We start from the raw sequence: 8,042 nt of genomic DNA on the forward strand, positions 1-8,042 counted from the left end.
ATCAGAGTCAGACCGAGGCTCCTGCGGTGGAGGAGTGGGTACAGCGCTCTAAGGAGACTTGGAGAGCCGTCCAGGAGTCTCTGCGTCAGGCGAGTAGACGGCAGAAGAAGAGCGCTGACCGTCACCGCAGTGAGGCCCCCGTGTTTGCACCGGGGGATAGGGTCTGGCTCTCGACCCGAAACCTGCCCCTCCGCTTGCCCTGCCGGAAGCTGGGTCCGCAGTGTGTAGGGCCATTTAAAGTCCTGAGGAGAATAAATGAGGTGTGTTACCGATTGTTACTTCCTTCTTATTATCGTATTAACCCCTCATTTCATGTGTCCCTCCTCAGGCCGGTGGTAGCTGGTCCCATGCAGGAAGGTGAGGTGCCGGAGGTCCCTCCACCCCCTCTGGATATAGAGGGGTCCCCGGCGTACAGGATAAGGTCCATTCTGGATTCCAGACGCCGGGTGGGGGGCCTGCAGTACCTCGTGGACTGGGAGGGGTACGGTCCGGAGGAGAGGTGCTGGGTCCCGGTGGGGGATATATTGGATCCATCTATGCTGAGAGAGTTCCATCGCCTCCATCCGGATCGCCCTGCGCCTCGGCCCCCGGGTCGTCCTCGAGGCCGGCGTCGGCGCGCTGCGGGAGCTGGGCGTCAGGAGGGGGGTACTGTAACGAGTATTACCGAAGGTGGCCTTCCTTCCTGTTCGAGTGGCGCTCGGCGGTCGTCGTCGCCGGTCTACTAGCTGCCACCGATCCCTTTTTCCTTTTCGTTTGGTTTTGTCTAATTGATTTCACCTGTTTATTGTTTGGTTGTTAGGGTGGTGTTATTTAAGTTCGTTTAGCCCGTTTATGTTTGTGCAGGCTTGTTTCTCTGTTTGTATATAAGGCTGTTATTTTCATTGGGGTTTTTCCACTGTCTGGATTTATTTTTCCAGTTTTGGACTTTATTCAAGTCGGAGTTTTACGCCAATGTTTTTGACGTTACCAGTTGTTGTTCTGGTTGGACATTAAAAAGTGGTTTTCCCCGTTACCTTCGCTCTCTGCGCCTGACTCCTTACCTTTGTCCTCATCGAGTGTAACACCAATTTGACAGAGCTTGCAGAATTTTGAAAATAATAATGGGCAAATGTTGCACAATCCAGGTGTGGAAAGCTCTTAGAGACTTACCCAGAAAGACTCACAACTGAAATCACTGCCAAAGGTGCTTCTACAAAGTATTGACTCAAGGGTGTGAATACTTATGTAAATAAGATATTTCTGTATTTCATTTGCAAATATTTCTAAAAACACATTTTTACTTTGTCATTATGGGGTACTGTGTGTAGATGGGTGAGATTATTATTATTTTTAATACATTTTGAATTCAGGCTGTAACAACATAATGTGGAATAAGTCAAGGGGTATGAATACTTTCTGAAGGCACTGTATACATTGGCAATGCATTATTCTACATTATGGTAATTATGATATTTGCTGATTTATGCAAATTTAACAATGGCCATACCTCTACAATTCTTATGAAGGAATGTAAATGGCTTAATTCATCCTATTAAAAGAAAGAAACTCCTCACCTACCGCAAAAAAAATTAAATGCATCCCTCCTCTGTGCTTACAGTATATGGGACCTCCCTCGCAACTCTCCCCAGTGCTACAATAGCCGTTGACCAGGGTAAGACAGTATTACCCTCTGACTGCCCCCTATCAATGTACAGTAATTAAGTCTCAGGTACTAAGTCTTTATACCAACACACCTGACAGGTCCTCTTTAAATACAGGCCAAGGTGAGGTGACACCCTGGGTGTGCCCCGTAGGAGGTGAAGGAGAGGGGTAAGATATGTGCTTATTGAAACTCTGGAAGGGACCATACAACACTAATGGGCTGGGCAAAGCTATCTTGGTTTATTAACAATGAAGTAGCCTACTGTGGTGGAGTACACTTGCCATCCACTTAAAGTGTTTACTGAACAGTAGTCTTAAAGTGTTTACTATACAGTAGTCTTAAAGTGTTTACTGAACAGTAGTCTTAAAGTGTTTACTATACAGTAGTCTTAAAGTGTTTACGGAACAGTAGTCTTAAAGTGTTTACTATACAGTTGTCTTGCGTTGCCAGACTTCCAAGTCTCTTGGCTACTGGAACGAACGAAAGCCGGAGGTTCCCAGTATTATAGTATTCTATTTCCTCAAAACACCTCATTGGATAATCCAATACTTATTGAATTACTGTGCTTGATAATGAACTGCTGAAAATAATGGTGCATAAAGCCAACATTTACTTTCTATAACAGGCTGTGTATAATACAATAGCATGCATTGTCAAATAATTTAATTTCAGTTTGTGTTTCGCTGGTTACATTTGGTAAGATTGGCTGCATAAAGCCACTGAAAATGTAATTTCCACAGGACCTTGTCTCGTGCCATGTCTTGTTTCCCTTTTGGTGTAACCATAACCACACTGAACCCTACTCAATTATTGCCTTTAGGTTACATTCTGTATTGGGAAAGGGGGATACCTAGTCAATTGCAAAACTGAATGCCTTCAACCGAAATGTGTCTTCCGCATTTAAGCCAACCCCTCTGAATGAGGTCTGTTCCTGTGCAGAACACAGGTGCTATTCTATTCCTCTATTATCACAGTAAAATAAACACAGTCCTTAAACTTTTCCATGGACTCCCTGAATCTATCACTGACTAGCAGCACCCATGGTGGCGTTAACTGACATCCGGCTGCAGTGAACAGAGAGGAGGTAAATCACCATGTGTACCAGGGGTTGGAACCGGTTCAGGGAACAGAACAGAAAACCAGAAAATAAATATATTTTTTGAGGAACTGAATCAGAACTGGTAACAAAAGTGATCTATACTTTCCACAAAAAATTGCAACAAAGCACCTATGCAAAGCCCTCCCTCTATCACTCAGAAACGTATTCCAGTGTCTGCCTGCCAGCTGAAACTATTTGCCAGTGTGTGTGCATGTGTAGGCTACCTGCACATCCCCTTGCGAAGCATAGTCTAGTAAATAAAGTAAAATGTTATTTGTCACATGCTTCGTAAACAACAGGTGTAGACTAACAGATACATGTTACTTAAGGGCCCTTCCCAGCAATGCAGAGAAAAAAAGAGAAATAATTATACGAGCAATAAATACACAATGAGAGGTAATTGAGGTAGATACACTATATATACCAAAGTATGTGGATACCTCTTCAAATTAGTGGATTCGGCTATTTCAGCCACACCCGTTGCTGACAGGTGTATAAAATCGAGCACACAGCCATGTAATCTCCAGTGGTGTAAAGTACGTAAAAATACCTGAAAGTACTACTGAAGTAGTTTTTTGGGGTATATGTACTTTACTTTACTATTGATATTTTTAACAACTTTTACTTTTACTTCACTATGTTCCAAAAGAAAATGATGTACTTTTTACTCCATACATTTTCCCTGACACCCAAAAGTACTCGTTACATTTTGAATGCTTAGCAGGACAGGAAAATGGTCCAATTCACACACTTATCAAGAGAACATCCCTGGTCATCCCTACTGCCTCTGATCTGGCGGACTCACTGAACACACATGCTTCGTTTGCAAAGGATGTCTGAGTGTTGGAGCGTGCCCCTAAATAAAACAAGAAAAAGATGCTGTCTGGTTTGCTTAATATAAGGACTTAAAATGATTTATAATTTTACATTTGATACTTATATTTTAGCAACTAGATTTACTTTTGATACTTAAGTATATTTAAATCCAAATACTTTTAGACTTTTACTCAAGTAGGATTTTACTGGGTGACTTTCACTTTTACTTGAGTAATTTTCTATGAAGGTATCTTTACTTTTACTCAAGTGGTGTAAAGCTCGCCGCCATTGGACTCTGGAGCAGTGAAAACGCGTTCTCCAGAGTAATGAATCACGCTCCACCATCTGGCAGTCCGACGGACGAATCTGGGCTTGGCGGATGCCAGGAGAATGCTACCTGCCCCAATGCATAGTGCCAACTGTAAGAATAATGGGCTGGGGCTGTTTTTCATGGTTCGGACTAGGCCCCTTAGTTCCAAGGAAGGGAAATCTTAATGCTACAGCATACAATGACATTGTAGATGATTCTGTGCTTCCAACATTGTGGCAACAGTTTGGGGAAGACCTTCTTCGGGAGCGTCTGCACCCACATCGCCTCTCTCCCTCCTTCGTTGACCGCTCTGAGTCAGAGCCTGAACCCATGGAGGTAGGGGCCATACGCCTCCCCGCGGCTGAGCGACGCCATCGGAGACAGTTAGGGCTCTGTCCCTATTGTGGCCAGGAGAGGCACCAGCTCCAATGGTGTCGTGTTTTGGGACGTAGATGTGGACATCCGCCAGGCTCTGGGGAGGGAACCAGCTCCTGCCACCTGCCCTCCGGCACGCATCTACGTTCCCACGGGGGTCAGAGATTGAGTGCTGACCGGGGCACACACATCCCTCGCCACTGGACACCCAGTTATCACCTGCAACATTCAATCCCTTTCTGAGAAATACTGGTGGCCCACTTTGGCGCAGGATGTTGCACACTCCACAGTAGTGGAGAAGGTGGAAAGTTTTAAGTTCCTCGGTGTACACATCACGGACAAACTGAATTGGTCCACCCACACAGACAGCGTTGTGAAGAAGGCGCAGCAGCGCCTCTTCAACCTCAGGAGGCTGAAGAAATTCGGCTTGTCACCAAAAGCACTCACAAACTTCTACAGATGCACAATCGAGAGCATCCTGTCGGGCTGTATCACCGCCTGGTACGCCAACTGCTCCGCCCACAACCGTAAGGCTCTCCAAAGGGTAGTGAGGTCTGCACAACGCATCATCGGGGGCAAACTACCTGCCCTCCAGGACACCTACACCACCCGATGTCACAGGAAGGCCATAAAGATCATCAAGGACAATAACCACCCGAGCCACTGCCTGTTCACCCCGCTATCATCCAGAAGGCGAGGTCAGTACAGGTGCATCAAAGCAGGGACCGAGAGACTGAAAAACAGCTTCTATCTCAAGGCCATCAGACTGTTAAACAGCCACCACTAACATTTAGTGGTCGCTGCCAACATACTGACTCAACTCCAGCCACTTTAATAATGGGAATTGATGGAAATTATGTAAAAATGTATCACTAGCCACTTCAAACAATGCCACTTAATATAATGTTTACATACCCTACATTACTCATCTCATATGTATATACTGTACTGTATATCATCCAATGCATCTTGCCATCTTTATGTAATACATGTATCACTAGCCACTTTAAACTATGCCACTTTATGTTTACATACCCTACATTACTCATCTCATATGTATAGACTGTACACTATACCATCTACTGCATCTTGCCTATGCCGTTCTGTACCATCACTCATTCATATATCTTTATGTACATATTCTTTATCCCTTTACACTTGTGTGTATAAGGTAGTAGTTGTGGAATTGTTAGGTTAGATTACTTGTTGGTTATTACTGCATTGTCGGAACTAGAAGCACAAGCATTTTGCTACACTCGCATTAACATCTGCTAACCATGTGTATGTGACAAATAAAATTTGATTTGATTTGACTATGTCAACTCATGTTGAGTATGTACTCAATCTAAATCTCCCAGGCACTCTCCAGCAGGGAAACTTCTTCCCCTTCTTGTGCCTCAGCATCCCTGGTCTCATCTGTCCATTGATTTCCTCACTGATCTCCCCTCCTCTGATGGTTTCACCACCATTTTGGTTGTTGTGGACAGACTCTCAAAATCATACCGTTTCATCCCTCTCTCTGGTCTCCCAACTGCTCTCCAGGTCGCAGAGGCACTGTTCCAGCAGGTCTTCCGGGCACTATGGCCTTCAGGAGGATATTGTCTCCGATCGTGGCCCCAAATTCACATCACGTGTATAGAAGTCTTTCAAGGAGAAGCTGGGGGTCACGGTCAGCCTCACTTCCGGGTACCAGCCTCAATCTAACGGGCAGGTGGAAAGGATGAACAAGGAGCTAGGGAGGGTCCTGAGGAGTCACTGCCAGGACCGGCAGGGTGAGTGGGCCCGATTCCTTCCTTGGGTTGAATACGCCCAGAATTCACTTCGTCACTCCTCTACCAGGCTGTCTCCCTTCCAATGCATCCTGGGGTACCAGCCGGCTGTGGCTCTGTGGACCCCGAGCCAGACCGACGCTCGTGTGGCGGACGAGTGGTTCCGGCATGCAGAGGAGGTTTGGAAAGCTGCCCACGTCCGGCTCCAATGCGCCGTCCGCCAGAAGAAGAAGCAGGCGGACCGCCACCGCAGTGAGGCTCCCGTGTTCCATCCTGGTGATCGCGTCTGGCTCTCCACCAGGAACCTCCCGCTCCGCCTGCCCTGCTGGAAACTGAGCCCCCGGTTTGTGGGGCCATTCAAAGTCCTCTGGAGGGTCAATGAGGTAACATACTGATTACAACTCCCCACTAACTACCGGACCCTCTTTTCATGTTTCCCTCCTCAGGCTGGGGGTTCCTGGTCCCCTGGCTAATGCCGTCCCCCATGACACCCCTCCGCCTCCCTTGGATATCGATGGGAGTCCCGCCTATACCGTCAGATCACTCCTGGACGTCGTGGGGTCGGCTCCAGTACCTGGTGGCCCGGGAGGGGTACAGTCCAGAGGAGCAGTGCTGGGTTCTGGTGGATGACATTCTAGATGACAACATCCTTAGAGAATTCCACCTTCGCCTTCTGGACCGACCTGCTCCATGCCCTCGGGACCATCCTCCTGGTCGGCGTCATCCTGCGACTGGAACGGCATGTCGGCGCGGGTACTGTCACATCTGCTCCCCCTCTTCTGCGCTCAACGTCGCTAGTCTACTAACCACCGGTCCTGGCAACCCATCATTACGCACTCCTGCGCCTCATCATCAGACACACCTGGACTTCATCACTTCCCTGATTAATGCCCCTTTATCTAGCACTTCATTGTATTCACCCCTCAGGCAGTATTGGTTATGTTCTCTTGTCTGCCGTTTTGTATCGTCTACGTTCGTTAATATTAAACTCACTAACTGCACTTGCTTCCTGACTCCTTGCGTAGACATTACACTTATTCAAATAATGCATGCCATAACAAGATGCCAAGCTCCTCCTCAACCCTCTTTTGCTCTCTCCCCACAAGCAAAATTTCAGTGGCATCTTGCGCCCTACATTTATCTGTCCAATGCTTGTAAACAACTATAGCTTGCCTGCTCTATATCATGCTGCTCTATCCGCACAGATTGGTGAAGTAATTTTATGTTGAGCTAAATGTATAAAATGTAAATTTCAGCGGTTTAAAAAGAAACAATATAAACTGGTACTTTTTGGGGGGTTCGAAACTGTTTTTTTCTGGTCAGAACAGTGGAACAGAACGAAGAAATCCATGGTTCTGTTAAGATTGACACGATTGGAAAATTATTTCAGTTCCAACCACTGATGTGAACCATTGGATTTATAAATATTACCTGACATAGCTTTAATGAATTACTCAGGGCTAATTTCCCCAGAGATTAAACCCCAGCCCACAAGAAGATCCCAACGAAGGCATCAAGGCCAGTTTGTCAGCCTACACAACGAATCAACCTATCCCTCTCACCAGTTATGAAAAGTCTTTTTTTTTACAGCTCGCTATACGTGATACATGTTTAAGTTATCATTCATCCTTACCTTATTCCTCAGTGTGGATTTCCCCTGTGTAAATCCAGTCTAGTTCCAGCCTTCACCCTCTCTCTGATCTCCACGTAAAGTACAGAACCATCAATATTTGCTACTGAGCATCTGAATGTCTGGGGTTGTAGGAAGAGTATGTGTGACTGGCTGGGGTCATGGCGAAAGGGGACAGTGGTTATTAATTAAGCTGTCCATTCCTCTCCATGAACGCACTACCCCTCTTCCCCCTCCTCCCCCGCCTCCTCCTATCCCCAAAAGCCCTCCTCATCGAACCAAACGATGTGGTGGCCATGTCTGCTGCCTAACATAGAGATAACCAGACCAGCACACTCCCTCTGACACATGTCACAGACACACACACAATTAGTCACCGGAAGTAAGTCTTGGATGAGGCA

General features: G+C 46.4%; 1 protein-coding gene across 3 annotated transcripts in view; it reads right to left on the reverse strand.

The window, feature by feature from the left end:
* Nucleotides 1-7,808, reverse strand: part of nr1h4 (nuclear receptor subfamily 1, group H, member 4) — a 45,005-nt gene extending 37,197 nt beyond the window's left edge. Inside the window, exon 1 of one of the 3 annotated variants that reach the window (XM_055933860.1) lies at nucleotides 7,645-7,808. The gene's annotated coding sequence lies outside the window, so the exon portion shown is untranslated. The remainder of the gene's footprint in view (nucleotides 1-7,644) is intronic. The other 2 variants (XM_055933859.1, XM_055933861.1) reach the window with 2 other exon arrangements.
* Between the last annotated feature and the right edge of the window lie 234 nt (nucleotides 7,809-8,042).

Source organism: Salvelinus fontinalis, chromosome 9, assembly GCF_029448725.1.
Source record: "Salvelinus fontinalis isolate EN_2023a chromosome 9, ASM2944872v1, whole genome shotgun sequence".
In the NCBI taxonomy this organism is placed as follows: Eukaryota; Metazoa; Chordata; class Actinopteri; order Salmoniformes; family Salmonidae; genus Salvelinus; species Salvelinus fontinalis.